At 39.0% G+C, this 19936-nt stretch overlaps 2 long non-coding RNA genes across 4 annotated transcripts in view; one reads left to right on the forward strand and one right to left on the reverse strand.

Moving 5' to 3' along the window:
* LOC129058687 (uncharacterized) overlaps positions 1-19130 on the forward strand; it is a 62367-nt gene extending 43237 nt beyond the window's left edge. Inside the window, exon 4 of the long non-coding RNA XR_008523976.2 lies at positions 15183-19130. This is a non-coding gene — a long non-coding RNA (uncharacterized LOC129058687). The remainder of the gene's footprint in view (positions 1-15182) is intronic.
* Positions 1-19936, reverse strand: part of LOC129058686 (uncharacterized) — a 70569-nt gene that overhangs the window by 33026 nt on the left and 17607 nt on the right. For 2 of the 3 annotated variants that reach the window (XR_010139269.1, XR_010139271.1), the window contains exons 2-3: positions 15751-15911; positions 5508-5564 (exon numbers count right to left, since the gene is read on the reverse strand). This is a non-coding gene — a long non-coding RNA (uncharacterized LOC129058686). Of the gene's footprint in view, positions 1-5507; positions 5565-14129; positions 14237-15750; positions 15912-19936 lie in introns of those variants that run through there. The other variant, XR_010139270.1, reaches the window with a different exon arrangement.

Genomic DNA, 19936 nt, shown 5'->3' on the forward strand with positions numbered 1-19936 from the left:
TGTACCCAGTAGAGAAGGAAAGATAAAAGATAATTCCCACACTACTCAACAGAGCCTGAGGTTATAATGCTATTTGTCACTGAAACAATTTACCTAAACAGTATATGTGTGTGTGTATGCTTATATAATTCAATGCATGTATACACACAAACACACACACACACACACACACAACTGGCTATAGAACAGTGATAAACACTGATCTTTCCATGTTCTGAAAGCTATTGTATACTCTAAGCCAGTATGTTTTAATGCTTCCAAATGGAAGTAATCTCAGCTACCACACCATTCTGAGATGTGGCTTTTGTTTACTTAATGCAAACTCTTTCTCTGATACTTATTTTATATTCCAGAAAATACCAAATGTCTGGCCCACAGTTTGGACTAATAATGGCTAACAAAGTATGCTGGGGCTAGAACCACCACAAAGAGACAAAGAAAGAATGTTTGATGTAAACATAAAGATTTTGCTACAGTTCCATGTACCATCAAGGAAATGACCAAATTAATAGAAAGTAATTAATGACAATTAAGAAGGGCTACAAAAACTTCACTGAAGCTAGAAAGGACTGACAACCAATTACATTAGTTGTAGCTGGAAAAAACTGTGGCTGACAGACAGTTATGATTTCAAGAAATTTGGAGAAAACAGAAGATATTTTACCAACAGACTATTCTGGTAAGAACTTCCAAAGAGGCTGTACCACAAGGACTTAACAGAGTACTGATTCGGTTTTACCTCCAATTCCAAAAGTGCATATTACAGGTTAAAAGGGATGGAACAAGTGCCCAGAGAAAGCTATGGTTACAAACAAAAGAATTATCCTTGGAAAGGACAGATTTGTCCTTCTAATTTCTCACACCACTAAAATAGACAACAATTTAGAGAAGTTTTGAGACGGAGAGTTGAACTGAGATCATAGGAACTGAGGCCATCTGTTAGACCTAGAGTAAGGAAAGAATTCGGGAAAGATTTGGAAAAATAAATAGATAAGTTTTGGAGCAGCATTTTAAGGGATACAGTAAGTAGACTTCTGCTTCTAAAAATGTGAACTATACACAGAGCATTTCTATCCTGAATCTCCACCAAATGACAATAAGGCAATGAAAAACGGCACAAGAGCAAAGTTAAGAGAAGAATAAGAAGAAGATCTGAGATTTTAATAAATAGTTGAAAGCTAGCAAGAAGAAGGATGATTGGAAATCCACTTAGAAATCTTTAGGAAGCTAAAACACACTCTTGCAATGGTAAAAATAAGAGGCACCATAAATGTTTCATTACAGCATGTCTCAGGAATTTGAAGTACCACATATTTCTAAGTATGGGCTTAAAACAAGAAGATTAGCTGAAAGTCATTTTTCAAAGGCGTTGGTCTCTCAGGTTGTCTCTACCACACAGTGCAGCAAGGTAATCCTCCTCCTCCTCAATCCAGCAGTGGGTTTTCAGGGTTGATGGCACCGTTGGAGCTTCCTATTATATCAGAGGCAGCATGGTTTTGGGTCAGCTGAAGCAACAATGGCCTCACCAGGCCAGCTCTGCAGTGCTCCTACTCTGGAAGGTGTTTCTGAAAATTCAGCCATAGATATTGTTTGTCCATTGAATCTGTGAACTATCTGATACCCCTCAGTAAATTACTTCCTGGTTAAAGTAGCTACTAAACTTAAAATATGTGCCTCTTAAGACCCAATAATTTCACCCTTAAGTATATACACAATAAAAATGAACATACCTGTATCTACCAAAAGACTTTTTAAAAAATGTTTATGGGGCCGGGCACGGTGGCTCATGCCTGTAATCCCTGTGTGTCCGGAATTGGTTCCTTCCAGTGGGTTCTTGGTCTTGCTGACTTCAAGAATGAAGCCGTGGTGAGCATTACAGTTCTTAAAGATGGTGTGTCCGGAGTCTGTTCCTTAGATGTTCATATGTGTCTGGAGTTTCTCCCTTCCAGTGGGTTTGTGGTCTTGCTGACTTCAGGAGTGAAGCCACAGACCTTCAAAATGAGTGTTACAGCTCTTAAAGATGGTGTGTCTGGAGTTTGTTCCTTCAGATGTTCAGATGTGTCCGGAGTTTCTTCCTTCCGGTGGGTTCATGGTCTCACTGACTTCAGGAATGAAGCCGCAGACCTTCGCAGTGAGTGTTACAGCTCTTAAAGCTGGCATGTCCGGAGTTGTTTGTTCCTCCTGGTGGGTTTGTGGGCTCGCTGACTTCAGGAATAAAGCTGCAGACCCTCGTGGTGAGTGTTACAGCTCATAAAGGTAGTGTGGACCCAAAGAGTGAGCCGCAGCAAGACTTACTATGAAGAGTGAAAGAACAAAGCTTCCACAGCTTGGAAGGGGACCCGAGCAGATTGCTGCTGCTGGCTCAGGTGGCCAGCTTTTATTTCCTTATTTGGCTCTGCCCACATCCTACTCCTTGGTCCACTTTACAGAGTGCTGATTGGTCCATTTTACAGAGTGCTGATTGGTGCTTTTACAATCCTTTAACTAGACACAGAGCACTGATTGGTGCATTTTTACAGAGTGCTGATTGGTGCATTTACAATCCTTTAGTTAGACACAGAGTGCTGATTGGTGCATTTTTACAGAGTGCTAGGTGCATTTAAAATCCTTTAGCTAGACACAGAGCACTGATTGGTATGTTTACAATCCTTTAGCTACACAGAAAAGTTCTCCAAGTCCCCACCCGACCCAGAAGCCCAGCTGACTTCACCTCTCACCAGCACTTTGGGAGGCTGAGGTGGGTGGATCACGAGGTCAGGAGATCAAGGCCATCCTGGCTAACACAGTGAAACACCGTCTCTACTAAAATACAAAAAATTAGCCAGGCATGGTAGTGGGTGCCTGTAATCCCAGCTACTCGGGAGGCTGAGGCAGGAGAATGGCATAAGCCCAGGAGGCAGAGCTTGCAGTGAGCTGAGATCATGCCACTGCACTCCAGCCTGGGAGACAGAGCAAGACTCTGTCTCAAAAAAAAAAAAAAAAAAAAAAAAAAAAGTTTATGGCAGCTCTATTTACAGGCAAAACCCAAAATGACCATATGAAAAAAAAAAAGATAAATTACAATATCAATGGAATACCACACATCAATTTCAAATAAAAATACAAACTACCACTACACATAGCATGGAATAATCTCACTGACATTGTTGAGCAAAAGAAAACAGAAACAGAAAAAGACTTACCCTATGAACCTATACATAGAAAGTTTAAAAACAGGCAAAACTAATCTCTGGTGATAAAAAGAATGGTGGTTACCTCAGGAGAGGGGTGCAAGAGGCATGTAATAGGAAGATGCAAAGAGTAGGCTTCCAGGCTGCCAAAGATGTTCTATGTCTTCACTGGGATGCTGGCTACAGAGTAAACATGTGTAAAACTCCCCCAGGCTATGTTTATGTTATACCTCAATTTAGCAAGAAAGAAAAGAAGCAGAGGGAGGAAGAAAGGAAGGGAGAAAGGATAGAAAAAAAGGGGGAGAGGAAGGAAGGGAAAGAGGGAGGAGGAGGAGGGAAAGAAACAGGAGGCAGGCAGGCTAGAGTGGATTCTGTTGCTGGCAATCAGAAGCTCTGGTTCAAACAAGAGCAAATAAGAAATAAATAACAGGGATTAGATGGTCAGAATTTCTAGTGGGTTTAAATCTGTATTTTCTCCGGCAATGACCATAAGCTGTGAGGTAAAGTCGGAGGAAGAGGGCTAACATTGAGAGCACTTTTCACATGCCTTCTCATCTAAACCACACAATCACTCTGAAGAAGGTATTACTATCTTCACCTTTTAGAGTAGGTGATGGGGACAGAAATGTTACATCATTTGAAAATGACGAGCTAATTAATAGAATTGAAATTTGATTCAAGTCAGCCTGACTTCACTGACCATGTTCTTTCCCCAACTCTGCTCAGAGAAGTAGGAAGCCTGGGTTAGAAGTCTGGGAAAGCGGATGTCATGGAAGGTCAACAGGCCATAGTAGTCCAGGGAAAACTCTTTACTGGGTCCAATTCAGGTAGGTATAAGTTAAAACATCATCAGGAAACAAACTGGAAAATAAAGTTGAATTAAAGGTTCAGAGACCATAATTAATATGAAGAGCAGATGCAGTATGAAAGGGAAGAAGTTGTAGGATTAAAGCTTGGGGTCTAGGAGATAGAAGTTTCAAGAGTGAGGAAACTATTCAACTGGTGGGTAACAGTTGAATATATGAATACTCAAAATATATTTTGCAAGTTTTTATCATTTCTAGATGATGGAAATGTAGCACAGGCCTACTTTTAGTCATAGTTTGTCGGTAATAAATCAAGAGGAATGTGTCAGAAATTACAGTCTCATGGCAATAAGAAACAGGACTGGTTCAGTGAACTCAAAGGTCAAAAACAACAAAATAATCTGAAATTAGTTAAGGACAACTTGCTAATGATGTGGACAAGCAGGTCAGTCTTTCAAATCCAATTCCATTTTATTTTGTAAAACCATATACCTATCTTATTTTATTTCTGCTTTTTGGTGTTTTTTTTTTTGTTATTGCATAATTTGCTCCTTAAATGTAATGTTTGGGAAATGCCTAATAATTGTTCTTGTTTGGCCAATACTGGTCATTTCATTCTAGTTTTTTAACCACAAATAGAGAGGAGGCTGAAATCCTACAAGCTAAGAAAAAAGTATTCTAAGTTTCTCTCTCTCTCAATTTCTTCCTCATTCTTCTCTCTTTTCCTACTATTTCTTTTTTATATGCATATAAATATGAGGAGAAACATTAAAAAAGAGGATAGAAAATTCCTTTGCAATGATGATAACAGTACCAGGAAAGGGATTTACTGAGTACTTACTATTTACTAAGTACTATTTACTATTGTTAGTGAGTCTTAATTTCAGGTCTAAATCTTTCCTAAATAAGAATCAATATATTACATGTTCATACCATAACTGCTTTCCTTTTAGGTTTGTGTGTCAAAGTGATAGTCAAAATGCGGGTACACAGAACTCAGATATACTGCTATGGTGAAGCGGCTCGACACTTTCAAGTCTCTTATAATTGAGTCTCCTAGAAGCTATGATGGTATCAAACCTGTAGGTCATGAAGAGGCTACTACACTGAGCTTGCACACCACATCAGAAAATAAAATTTTCTGGGGGAGAACCCATCAGAATTCGTGGAGTAATATTGCTGTCTTTTCCTGTATTTGAAATAAACGTTCTTCTCTAGTATGTACTTGTATCTTCCACGAACCAGAAATTTCACTCCATACCTCTGTGTTCACAGTTACTTACTAAAAAAATTTACTAAGTTTTAGATTTGTTTCCACGGTTAACATAATCAGATTTTGATTTTAATTTTTCTAGACTATCTTCCAGAAAGAGAAAATGTAATGACTGAGGAATTAAGAAAAATATGCTTTGTTTTTGTTCTTGTGTTTTAAGCAAAGCACAGGGAAACACTCATGTAAGCGGAGCACACATAACTTAATTAACTGGAACCCCCATGACTTCGTAAGTGGAGATCTTGGAGGATGACTCACAGTTTTAGGCAGAGAACTCTTGCTAGAAGTCCAACATTTTGAAGACATCTCCATCCCCTAGAAGTGTCCAGAGATAAAGAAATTACTATAGCGCCACATTGTGGTGAGTTCAAGAACAAATGTTAAAAACCTCTGCCTTTTAGCACAAATAAGCAAATAGAAAAGGAGCCACTTCTATCAGATCAACTGGGGCTCTGACACTTAACATTTCTTTGTGGATATAAATCAAAGTGAAGCAAACATGTTAGTCTTTTTGCAAATGCTCAAGTGCTGTTTTTTAAAGACTTGTAAGAATTAAATCATCAAACAGACACCTAGAAACCCGAAACCTATGCAGGCTTCAGTGATGGCAGGGGATGGATATGAAAGGAACTTTTAGACAGCTGTTTGATATAATTGACTAGCAAATTTCTCTAGTTACTCATCACAGTAATAGAACATTTTCCCACCCTTGAACACTGATGAAAAGATTTCTGTATTTATCTTTCCTGATCCAAGTCATAGCGGGTAAAGGCAAGAAAAACCCAGGGGAGTGACTGAATTGTGAACCCTTGAGTTTGCAAACTGCCTGAGGCCACATGGGGCCATTCTCCACACATAGGTTAATTCTGAGCCTGAATTCAGGGTTTATTTCCAGGGCCTGAAGAAAGTGAACATGGAGTAGTCTGGGAGTTCTCGAAGGCCACAATACAAAGAACAATGCTGGGTAACCGCAGTCCAAACTAGTTCATCTGTGGAGGCTGTGGAGGCTCTACGCTAGGAATACACCCCTTTACCTGCCCAAATCCACTGCTTCTCAGGCTCACTCTGCATTGGGCCTTGTGGGAAGAGTCTTCTAAGGGCACTGTAGACACCAAGTGGGAGTGATTAAATGGTTCAAATTCATATTAAAACTTCAGATCTTTCATAAAGTCATCTTTAGCTTGGCTAAAAGAAGTTTCTGAAATATTTTCATATTAGCACTTATTCAGATTCCTTGAGGGCAGAAACTCTTCTTAGTCATTCTATATCCTTAGTACTCAACATAGGTTCTAATACAAAGTAGGCACTCTGTCATTGTTTGTTGATAGAGCAGTTATTGCAGGCATTTTACTAAATCCTTAAATGTAATATTCTGCCCAATACCACTGTCTCGTTTTTTCACAGAATAAGATATTGATGCATATGCAGTTTGGTAAAAACATAATATAGTTAAGATAGATTCAAAAACTCTATAGAAATGCTTCTATTTGACCATTTCACCTGTCAAAATGATGCAAAAATGTGATTCAACTTAATAACGTCATTTGGTTTTACAGCATTTATATTTTTCAGGCACATCCATGTATAATGCTAGTTATTACTGTGAGATAGGTTAAGTCTAGGAGCATGTCCATTTTATAGACAAAGCCCAAACAGGTTAAGAGTCTTCCCAAGGTTTCCCAGTGTTGCTGATAGGGCAAAGGTTAAAACCAGTTCTTTTCCTTCAGTTAGCTCATTCCATCGTCCTTGCCAACAGCCCTAGATGTAATATAAAATTCTTTTTCCCAGCCTTTTCAAATACGATGCTCCTTGAATGGTCATCAGATTCTGTGTGACCATCATGTTGAACAGGATGGCTGTCACTTTAAGAGCTGATGGACCAAGATGCAGTTTGAACAATGAAAATGCTTTAAAAAAAAAAAAATACAGAGCAATAGGGAATGAAGCATTAAAGCCAAATCATTATTCAAACCATTTAACAGGCCAAAAGCCCCAAATTCCAACAAATTTTGCAATCCCCCCACCTAAAAGTTGGAATCATTTTTAAAGAGGTTGCCAAGACACTTGTATTGTTACTATCCATCCACACACTTGATAAGTTTCAAAAATTACATTATAAAAGATTTTCCACACCTATCCTCTGGGAGATTTTCAACTGCCCAATTTTATTTCTTGCCCATAGACAACTGGAGTTAATTTACATAAAGTATTTCTCCAAGTTATAAACCATTTAAATATTTTTTCCAGAAGTAATCTTACTGTTTTCTGTTAAAATATATATATATGTACACACACACATATGGAACAATTAATCTCAATGACATCTGGTTTTTTCAGGAAGGGACTTAATTCTTGAATAAGAATACAAATTATTTTCTTCAAAAAATCTGATTAAACCTCATGGAAGTAGGCATATTGGAAACAAAAACCTAAATAAAATCTTTTAGGATCAAAAAGTCAAATAAATATGGAACTAATTAACAGTTCTTCACGTTTTACTTAAATTGTGAGCTATTTTTACCCCCGCAAAGACTTAAATCAGTGATTACTTGAACTAATTTCTCCCAAATCTTGAGTTTGTATTTTGTTATGTCTAAAGGCTATCAAACTCTAAGTTTTCAAAATACACTTGTTCTGTGAATATTAGAAATCAAACTTTTATGTCTATTTTTAGGAAGAAACTTGAAATAGATATAGTATTTCCTAAAAAATACCCTAATACTCATTTCAAATTTCTTCCCCAAAGTCTAAAAGTACCACTGTGTCTTCTATGACAACTACATGTGCCAGGTAATCACATATGAAAATACCATCTCTCGAGAGCAACTCTTCCATAAGCCACTCTTCTTAAATGGTCAATGGGGCCAGGTGCAGTGGCTAACACCTGTAATCCCAGTACTTCGGGAGGCCAAGGCGGGGGGATCACCTGAGGTCAGAAGTTCAAGACCAGCCTGACCAATATGGTGAAACCCCATCTCTACTAAACATACAAAAATTAGCCAAGTGTGGTGGCAGGCACCTATAGTCCCAGCTACTCAGTAGGATGAGACAGGAGAATTGCTTGAACCCAGGAGGCAGAGCTTGCAGCGAGTTGAGATGGCACCATTGCACTCCAGGCTGGGTGACAGAGCGAGACTCCATCTCAAAAAAAAAAAAAAAAATAGTGGATCGTATCCTGGGGCTACGGATGGAAGAAAAGGCAGGAGAAGCAAGCACCTTCTGAGCCACACGGTGGCTCAATTCAGGGGACTTACTTTTATAAAACATTTGATTTGGACATTGATTTTGTATCCTGAGACTTTGCTGAAGTTGCTTATCAGCTTAAGGAGATTTTGGGCTGAGATGATGGGGTTTTCTAGATATACTGTTCCATGTCATCTGCAAACAGGGACAATTTGACTTCCTCTTTTCCTAATTAAATACCCTTTATTTCTTTATCCTGCCTGATTCCCCTGGCCAGAATTTCCAACACTATGTTGAATAGGAGTGGTGAGAGAGGGCATCCCTGTCTTGTGCCAGTTTTCAAAGGGAATGCTTCCAGTTTTTGCCCATTCAGTATGATATGGGCTGTGGGTTTGTCATAAATAACTCTTATTATTTTGAGATATGTCCCATCAGTACCTAATTTATTGAGAGTTTTTAGCATGAAGCGTTGTTGAATTTTGTCAAAGGCCTTTTCTGCATCTATTGAGATAATCATGTGGTTTTTGTCTTTGGTTCTGTTTATATGCTGGATTACATTTATTGATTTGCGTATGTTGAACCAGCCTTGCATCCCAGGGATGAAGCCCACTTGATCATGGTGCATAAACTTTTTGATGTGTTGCTGGATTGGGTTTGCCAGTATTTTATTGAGGATTTTTGCATCTATGTTCATTAGGGATATTGGTCTAAAATTCTCTTTTTTTGTTGCATCTCTGCCAGGCTTTGGTATCAGGATGATGCTGGCCTTATAAAATGAGTTAGGGAGGATTCCGTCTTTTTCTATTGATTGGAATAGTTTCAGAAGGAATGGTACCAGCTCTTCGTTGTACCTCTGGTAGAATTTGGCTGTGCATCCATCTGTTCCTGGACTTGTTTTGGTTGGTAAGCTATTAATTATTGCCTCAATTTCAGAGCCTGTTATTGGTCTGTTCAGAGATTCAACTTCTTCCTAGTTTAGTCTTGGGAGGGTGTATGTGTCCAGGAATTTATCCATTTCTTCTAGATTATCTAGTTTATTTGCACAGAGGTGTTTATAGTATTCTCTGATGGTAGTTTGTATTTCTGTGGGATTGGTGGTGATATCCCCTTTATCATTTTTTATTGCATCTATTTGATTCTTCTCTCTTTTCTTCTTTATTAGTCTTGCTGGCGGTCTATCAATTTCGTTGATCTTTTCAAAAAACCAGCTCCTGGATTCATTGATTTTTTGAAGGGTTTTTTGTGTCTCCATCTCCTTCAGTTCTGCTCTGATCTTAGTTTTTTCTTGCCATCTGCTAGGTTTTGAATGTGTTTCCTCTTGCTTCTCTAGTTCTTTTAATTGTGATGTTAGGGTGTCAATTTTAGATATTCCTGCTTTCTCTTGTGGGCATTTAGTGCTATAAATTTCCCTCTACACACTGCTTTAAATGTGTCCCAGAGATGCTGGTATGTTGTGTCTTTGTTCTCGTTGGTTTCAAAGAACATCTTTATTTCTGCCTTCATTTTGTTATGTACCCAGTAGTCATTTGTGAGCAGGTTGGTCAGTTTCCATGTAGTTGAGTGGTTTTGAGTGAGTTTCTTAATCCTGAGTTCTAGTTTGATTGCACTGTGGTCTGAGAGACAGTTTGTTGTAATGTCTGTTCTTTTACATCTGCTGAGGAGTGCTTTACTTCCAACTATGTGGTCAATTTTGGAATAGGTGTGGTGTGGTGCTGAGAAGAATGTATATTCCGTTGATTTGGGGTGGAGAGTTCCGTGGATATCTATTAGGTCCGCTTGGTGCAGAGCTGAGTTCAATTCCTGAATATCCTTGTTAACTTTCTGTCTCATTGATCTGTCTAATGTTGACAGTAGGGTGTTAAAGTCTCTCATTATTATTGTGTGGAAGTCTAAGTCTCTTTGTAGGTCTCTAAGGACTTGCTTTATGAATCTGGGTGCTCCTGTATTGGGTGCATATATATTTAGGATAGTTAGCTCTTCTTGTTGAATTGATCCCATTACCATTATGTAATGGCCTTCTTTGTCTCTTTTGATCTTTGTTGGTTTAAAGTCTGTTTTATCAGAGACTAGGATTGCAACCCTTGCCTTTTTTTGTTTTCCATTTGCTTGGTAGGTCTTCCTCCATCCCTTTATTTTGAGCCTATGTGTGTCTCTGCAGGTCAGATGGGTTTCCTGAATACAGCGCACTGATAGGTCTTGACTCTTTATCCAATTTGCCAGTCTGTGTCTTCTAATTGGAGCATTTAGCCCATTTACATTTAAGGTTAATATTGTTATGTGCAAATTTGATCCTGTCATTATGATGTTAGCTGGTTATTTTGCTCCTTAGTTGATGCGGTTTCTTCCTAGGCTCAATGTTCTTTACAATTTGGCATGTTTTTGCCGTGGCTGGCACCTGTTGTTCCTTTCCATGTTTAAATCACAAGCATTGTTATACATCAATAACAGACAAACAGAGAGCCAATTCATGAGCGAACTCCCATTCACAATTGCTTCAAAGAGAATAAAATACCTAGGAATTCAACTTACAAGGGATGTGAAGGACCTCTTCAAGGAGAACTACAAACCGCTGCTCAATGAAATAAAACAGGACACAAACATGGAAGAACATTCCACGCTCATGGGTAGGAAGAATCAATATCGTGAAAATGGCCATACTGCCCAAGGTAATTCACAGATTTAATGCCATCCCCATCAAGCTACCAATGACTTTCTTCACAGAATTGGAAAAAACTACTTTAAAGTTCATATGGAACCAAAAAAGAGCCCACATCGCCAAGTCAATCCTAAGCCAAAAGAACAAAGGTGGAGGCATCATGCTACCTGACTTCAAACAATGCTACAAGGCTACAGTAACCAAAACAGCATGGTACTGGTACCAAAACAGACATATAGACCAATGGAACAGAACAGAGCCCTCAGAAATAATGCCGCATATCTACAACTGTCTGATCTTTGACAAACCTGACAAAAACAAGAAGTGGGGAAAGGATTCCCTATTTAATACATGGTGCTGGGAAAACTGGCTAGCCATATGTACAAAGCTGAAACTGAATCCCTTCCTTACACCTTATACAAAAATTAATTCAAGATGGATTAAAGACTTAAATGTTGGATCTAAAACCATAAAAACCCTAGAAGAAAACCTAGGCAATACCATTCAGGACATAGGCATGGGCAAGGACTTCATGTCTAAAACACCAAAAGCAATGGCAACACAAGCCAAAATTGACAAATGGGATCTAATTAAACTCAAGAGCTTCTGCACAGCAAAAGAAACTACCATCAGAGTGAACAGGCAATCTACAGAATGGGAGAACATTTTTACAATCTACTCATCTGACAAAGGGCTAATATCCAGAATCTACAAAGATCTCAAACAAACTTACAAGAAAAAAACAACCCCATCAACAAGTGGGCAAAGGATATGAACAGACGCTTCTCAAAAGAAGACATTTATGCAGCCAAAAGACACATGAAAAAATGCTCATCATCACTGGCCATCAGAGAAATGCAAATCAAAACCACAATGAGATACCATCTTACACCAGTTAGAATGGCGATCATTAAAAAGTCATGAAACAACAGGTGCTGGAGAGGATGTGGAGAAATAGGAACACTTTTACACTGTTGGTGGGACTGTCAACTAGTTCAACCATTGTGGAAGACAGTATGGCGATTCCTCAGGGATCTAGAACTAGAAATACCATTTGACCCAGCCATCCCATTACTGGATATATACCCAAAGGATTATAAATCATGCTGCTATAAAGACACATGCACATGTATGTTTATAGCGGCACTATTCACAATAGCAAAGACTTGGAACCAACCCAAATGTCCATCAATGATAGACTGGATTAAGAAAATGTGGCACATATACACCATGGAATACTATGCAGCCATAAAAAAGGATGAGTTCATGTCCTTTGTAGGGTCATGGATGAAGCTGGAAACCATCATTCTCAGCAAACTATCGCAAGGACAAAAAACCAAACACCACATGTTCTCACTCATAGGCAGGAATTGAACAATGAGAACACATGGACACAGGAAGGGGAACATCACACACCAGGGCCTGTTGTGGGGTGGGGGAAGCGGGGAGGGATAGCATTAGGAGATATACCTAATGCTAAATGACAAGTTGGTGGGTGCAGCACACCAACATGGCACATGTATACATATGTAACAAACCTGCATGTTGTGCACATGTACCCTAAAACTTAAAGTATAATTAAAAAAATTTGATTTGGAATATACACTTGGAAGATATTTCAGCTCTAAAGGAAAAGTGCCACAGCTTCCTTTTTCTGAGGACAAAAAGGTGAGAATTGAGGGGTTGCCACGTGGGTAAGTGGGCAGCCAAGCAGCAAGCCGCTTCTGTGTGCACTGTGGCAATACTCGAAAGTTCTGCCATCATCTTGGGGTCTGCATTGTTGCTGCAAAAGTGACTGTTTCCATTGTGTTGCTTTATTTTGCTTTTGAAAAGCAGTATTCCAGTTACCATGTGCTTCACAGTTCTCTCACTCATCCTGTTACACACTGAAATCTTGATGCTTATGCATCTCTGCGAGTGGAGCTAATTACATACAATCTACGTGGAATCATCAAATTTTCAGAATTACCCCCAGTGGTATAACATGCTAGCAAATATGTAGACATAGAAAATAACTTTCTACTATCAATCAGCTTTCCTCCTGCCCCATTGTAATGTATGGCACTGAGGAGTTAACATGGCATCCTGATTGGAGCAGGGGACAGAGGGACTGGGGAGAGAAGAAGGTGCTAATACTCCCCTTTCACTTCATTCCTATTCTCTTCAGGGTCTGACTGCCCTCACATAAGCCAATCCATTCTCCATCTCCTTTAATCAGACATATACTGCCTCATAAGTATAGGATGCCTTGTAGTAACTTACCATATGTGAGTGTTTGTATGTGTGTGTATGTTTGTTTCATTCACTTAAAAATATTTATTATTTTTTATAAATATGTTAGACACACTCTAGGCAATGGAGATACAAAAATGAAAAAGAAATACAAGATCTCTGCTCCCACAGAGCTTGTACACTCATAGAAGGAGACAGATAATAAACAAGGGGAAAAATAAGCAAGATAATTTCAGAGACTGTAATTAAGCCATTTAATTTACACTGTGCTATGATTTCTCAGGAATCGTTTTACATACAAATAAAAAAATCTAACCTACAAATTGTTTTCATACGTAATGAAGTTTTTATGAATAAAATTTAAAAGATTAACAAGACTGACATGTTACAGTATGTAGATACTTATTTAAACTTTTTTTTCACTTTGCAATTTCTTTTTTATATTTTGGAGCCATTAGTTCCTTTTCCTTGTCACAAACATTTATGTAGGCTCTTTAAAATAACCTAGAGCTCTGGCACTGTGTTCATAGAGCCCAGTGAATAAGCAGAGTTTTCTTGCAGGTTATATCAAGGTCTGTACTACATACTGGGATTTACTACGTACCAGAGAATCTCAACCTTCTTTCTAACGCAGGGGCTCATCAGAAATCATAAAGTGGTTGGTGCTTACTGAAATAAGTATATATATGGAAAGCCCCTAATGGGAATAGATCCCACTACTGAAATTGGATTGAAAATTACTGCACTATACATAATGACTGCAATTTTATAGTGACTTTCGTTAAACTGTTATTTTTTCTTTTTACTTACACGTTAATCAGTGTTGAAAGGTTAAATTGTAGCATCCTAAACTGTTGCTTCAGCACGGGAGAACAGTTCATGCTGTTGCACAGGAAACGTCATGACTATCACAGAACTACCAGTAGGAGAATTTATTTTCAGTGATACTTCCTACTAAAAGTAGTTTTAACTTATTACTTATCACAACAGCACTCAGAAAAAAACAAAGAAGGTAGACACCCAGGAAGAAACATAGAAAGCTTAAAAGGCCACAGGTTAGTTCAGAAAGATAAATCAGCTGTTTGGTTCTAGAATGAGTGACACGCTAGCTGTGAGACTCTAGATAAGTTATTTGACATCTCTGAGTCTCAGTTTGCATATCTGTAAAATGAGGATAAATTATCATTTTAATTCATGGAGTTGTGGTCACCAAGTGACACATGTAAGCACTCTGCCCAGTGTCTGCCCCAATAGCGCAGTGAATGTTAGCTGTTAGCAGAGAGAGTGGCAGCACTGAGCAGAAAGCAGTTCTTTTGGGGACCAAAGAACAAAGTAGGTAGTTGGCTTTTTGCAGAGTTTATTATTTAGAAATTCTGATATCAAAACTTAGTATTTGGAATAAATTTTGAGAAAAATGTAGGACCTGACAATGTTTTTCATAACTAATAATTAGAACTGTAAAAAAATAAAAGTAAGAAACTCAGAAATGACTTATGTTTGAGAAAGACAGGAAAAAGTGCAGTCTGGTTTCTTTTACATTAATTATTTATAGAGCAGAAAATGAAAATGGTTATCTAAGCCATCAAGATATCAGAACACCCCTGGGTATATGTTAATTAACAGAATTCTAACATGCACATAGTTGTCATTCATTCTCAACTAATCCTTACGATGTTTCTTTAAAGGTTTGATTCAAAAATTTCTTCATGTTATTATAATTGACAGAAGCTTGGCCTGAATAAAAACTTCTCGGTACCCAGGTGACTCTGGCATCAATCAGGCAGGGTTTTAGCTGGCCCTACTGCATCACTTTATACAGTCCTTCTATACTTGTCATCCTTTTTCATCTGTTCATTTTACAGACGAGGAAACTGACATCCAGTAAAAGATCAACATTAAACATAAGCCTGGTAGCAGAACCATAATAGAACCCTGGACTCATGATGGCTTCTGAGGACTCTGCCCATCTTCCTTGATTAACTCCAGAATACAGAAGCAATCCTAAAAATGCAAGCAAGCATCTTGAAGAAGTCAGGAATAGATTCTTCTAAGGTTATGCATGACTTCATGAATGTCAGTCAGGATAGACCACAACTTCAAGCTACATGGGAAGATTATGACTTTTTTTTTTTTTTTTGAGATGTAGTCTCACTCTGTTGCCCAGGCTGGAGTGCAGTGGTGTGATCTCAGCTCACTGCAAGCTCTGCCCCCCGGGTTCACACCATTCTCCTGCCTCAGCCTCCCGAGTAGCTGGGACTACAGGTGCCTGCCACCACACCCAGCTAATTTTTTGTATTTTTAGTAGAGATGGGGTTTCACCGTGTTAGCTAGGATGGTCTAGATCTCCTGACCTTGTGATCTGCCCGCCTTGGCCTCCCAAGATTATGACTCTTGAAAAACAGACTTCAGAGCATCATACATCGAACCTACCTGAAAACTGGGTTTGTACCTCCAGACAGGTCCTAGAAGCCATCCAGACATTCATGTACACTTTTTATGTGTCAGCTGTTGCATGGGTATTTTGAGAAGCACTTTGAGAAGTCACAGCAGGAATCTAGCTTTTGTATTCTGAAGTACCAGCTTTATTGCAGCTCAAACAAAAATAAAAAGGAAACAGTGTCATTACCCAGCAGGTTTTTCAGTATAGTTCCAGCAGGGTTCTCTCTTTTCTAGCTCCAACATGCTTACCTCTCCATCTTTGTGAAAAAGAATCTATCTTGGCAGAACATGAACCAAATACGAAACACAGTTTTAACATTTTCCTGCCATTTTTCCTGGGAAGTACTTTCATCAGAACATTTCGATATGCTGAGAACGTGTGTACCTCTTCTTTTGAGAGACAGAACATTCTTTAATTTGGTGACCTCAAGAGGCTTTTTACCTTCAACTGGAAGTGGGGAGGAGGGAAATGCAACTCCAATGGATAGGTAATTGTACCTCTCAGCCACACACTTTCTTGCTGAGCTATATAATGGTTCATGAGCTCTTAACTGAGACTTATAAAAGTGTTCCCAATTGTTAGTTCAAGGTCTGTAGCCAGCTTAGAAATTGTTAAAATGTAAAAAATAAATGAGAAAAAACAGCAAGGAAAGAAATTCTAGGTCATGCTTTTATGAGCTGCTTGACGAAAAAAAAAAAAGCAGGTTTTTTCAGAGGATGGGAACAATTTCAATGTTCAGTTTTCTATACCAGTGGGATTCTGAGGCACAATATGTACACCTCTGGTGCAGGTGAGTCAATGATTAAAGAGAGTTTAATTCTAGGCCCCATCATGTGTCAATATAGTAAATGGTATGGGATCCTGCCAAATACCAGAAATCCTATATTGTATAATTCAGTTAAATCTCCACATTGTATTCTCCTTTGTAATAATTAGTTAGGAAAAGACTTTTGAGTTGAGGTAAGAGACAGGAAACAAAGTGATGATACAGCAGGAGTATATTAAATTTTCAGAAGAGTCCTAAAATATCTTACATAAACTTGAGGAAAAATATCGTAGTGCCCATAGAAAGTGACATACATGAGTGAGATGGTGCCAGGTCAAGACGTTTCACTGTGCTAGGGCACAGAGTCATCACCAGCATTGTGTAGTATGCAACATGGTTCTCCCATGTCTCTAGGGTGTCTCTGCCATAAACAGCAATAACACAAGCCCTCATATGCTGAACCTCCCAGTGACACAACACAGGCCGTCTTCCTGGACCTGCATTAGCCCAGTTTTTTACTGCGCATTTTTAAAATGACCTCATTATTGAAGAGTAATATCTGTATGATAATGGATTCATGCCAAAAATAATCACCTCCAAGGTCTTAAAGTTAGATACTAACTTAAATATTAGACTCCCAATGCGGAGTCTAATATTTGCCCAACCAAAACATTGCTGTCATTCTGGATCTCTTCCTTCCACCCCTTCTAGTTGTTTGACTTTTTCTGATTAACTTCTAGTCACCTCCCAGATCTCAGCCCAAACATCACTTTCTCAGAGAAGCCTTCTCTGACATGGTCTTGATGGAGTTGAGTCTCTGTAATATACTCTTTCTAGCCCCATATAGCACATGTCACAGTTGATTATATTTGTATGAGTATGGGACTAATGGCTGTCTCCCATCATCTCCTCAGAGCTACCACAGTGTCCAGCTTTGTAGAAGATCTTAAAACGATGTTGGTTAATCAATGAATAAATGTAGCAATGAATAAACAAGCAAGTTGAAGGAATAGAATAGAGAAACTGGAGTGGATGCACTTCCTACTGGGAGGAGAGGAAGAAGCCAACAATCTTGACTTTATTTTTAGATAGAAAACAAACCACCCTATCATAACTTTCACAAGCTATGCGGGAAATTCAGCAAATCGTTTTCTCTTTCCACTTTACTGAACTTATGAGGCATGTTGCCACTTTTCTGGCCCTCTTAACATTGAGCACCATGCTCATCATTAAAACACACACTATATCAAGAAATGTACGCCATATCTGACATGTGGGATAATTATTATGTAATTGAGATTAGTAGATCCTTGAGAGAGAGACAGAGAGAAATGAGACAGCTGAGGCAGACACAGGGCCTACAGGCCTTCTCCTAGGGTGTCTCTGCCATAAACAGCAATAACACAAGCCCTCATATGCTGAACCTCCCAGTGACACAACACAGGCCCTCTTCCTGGACCTGCATTAGCCCAATTTTTTACTGCACATTTTTTAAATGACCTCATTATTGAAGAGTAATATCTGTATGATAATGGATTCATGCCAAAAATAATCATCTCCAAGGTCTTAAAGTTAGATACTAAATGCAAGTGGTAAAAACTGCCCTCTTTCTCTCCGACTCATTTTACTGCTCACTCCACCCTTTCCTCACACTCTTATTATCTTTCCTAAAAAGAAAAAGACTTTTTTTTCCTCCAAGTTAGGATTCCTTGGTTCATTGCTTTACCCAGTGAGAAAAAGCTCAGGACTACATTCATGGCTATTCCCAGAGCCATTCTGCAATTCTTTGAACCGTCACCTCTCCCATTTCCCCAGTGGCACAAGGCTTACCCATTCCCTCCATCAGCTGCCTAGAGAAGACTACAAGTGAGAGGAGATCACAACGGCAATAACGGGGAGCAGTCAATATCAAGGAGTCCCAGTGATACTAGTAAAAACGGACATGGCCGTTCCACAAGTCAGCAGTGAGAGTCTACACATTGATCTAGCTCTTGAAGTGGGAAATACTGGTATATCACTTATGGAGGTCTGATTTAATGCTCATTTAAGTGAACCACCCACTCCCTACTTCTCTTTTGGGTCTCCTTTGCAAAATCGTTTGTAAAATAAAGGGCATAATATCACGATTCTCAACTTCTTCACATATATGTAGCATTGCATTATGAATAACCATACAATTTCACTACTCTATTTAAATTATTATGTGTTAGATTCCCTCCTGTTTCCTTTTTTCCTACAGACTCTGTACAGGCATATCTCGAAGATATTGTGGGTTGGATCCAGACTACTACAATAAAAAGAGTATAATAATAAGTTAAGTAACATAAATTTTTTATTTACTTAAATTATATATACACTATATTGTAGTCTATTAAGTATGCAATAGCATTATGTCTTAAAATTTGTATATATCTTAATTTAAACATATTTTATTGTGAAAAATGCTAACAATCATCTTTAGCCTTCAGTGAGTTATAATCTTTTTGCTGATGGAGCGTCTTACCTCAATTATGATGACTGTTGACAGACAGAGTGCTGGTTGCTGAAGGATGGGGTGGCTATGGCAATTTCTTAAAATAAAACAATGAACTTTGGTGTATCTGTCGACACTTACTTTCAGAAGAGTTTTCTGTAGCCTATGATGCTGTTTAATAGCATTTTACCATCAGTAGAACCTCCTTCAAAATTGGAGTCAATCCTCTCCAACCCTGTTGCTGCCTAATCAACCATGTTTATGTAATATTCTAAATTCTTTGCTGTTATTTCAACAATGTTCACAGTGCCGCGCACGGTGGCTCATGCCTGTAATCCCAGCACTTTGGGAGGCCGAGGCAGGTGGATCACGAGGTCAGGAGATCGAGACCATCCTGGATAACACAGTGAAACCCCGTCTCTACTAAAAATACAAAAAAATAGCCGGGCGTGGTGGCAGGTGCCTGTAGTCCCAGCTACTCGGGAGGCTGAGGCAGGAGAATGCTGTGAACCCAGGAGGCAGAGTTTCCAGTGAGCCAAGATTGCACCACTGCACTCCAGCCTGAGTGACAGAGCGAGACTCCGTCTCAAAAAGAAAACAAGGTTCACAGCGTCTTCACCAGGAACAGATTCCCTCTCAAAAAAACACTTTCTGGCCAGTTGCAGTAGTTGCTGTAATCCCAGCACTTTGGGAGGCAAAACGAGACAGTCACTTGAGCCCAGGAGTTTGAGACCAGCCTGGGCAACATAGGGAAACACTATCTCTCCAAAAAAAAAAATTCTATTTGTTGGGAATGATGGTGCATACCTATAGTCCCAGCTACTCAGGAGGCTAAGGTGGGAGGATTGCTTGAGCCCAGGAGGTCAAGCTACAGTGAGATGTTATTGTGCCACTGCACTCTAGTTTGGGCAACATGGTGAGACCTGGTCTCAAAAAT

Source organism: Pongo abelii, chromosome 2, assembly GCF_028885655.2.
Source record: "Pongo abelii isolate AG06213 chromosome 2, NHGRI_mPonAbe1-v2.0_pri, whole genome shotgun sequence".
Taxonomy (NCBI): domain Eukaryota; kingdom Metazoa; phylum Chordata; class Mammalia; order Primates; family Hominidae; genus Pongo; species Pongo abelii.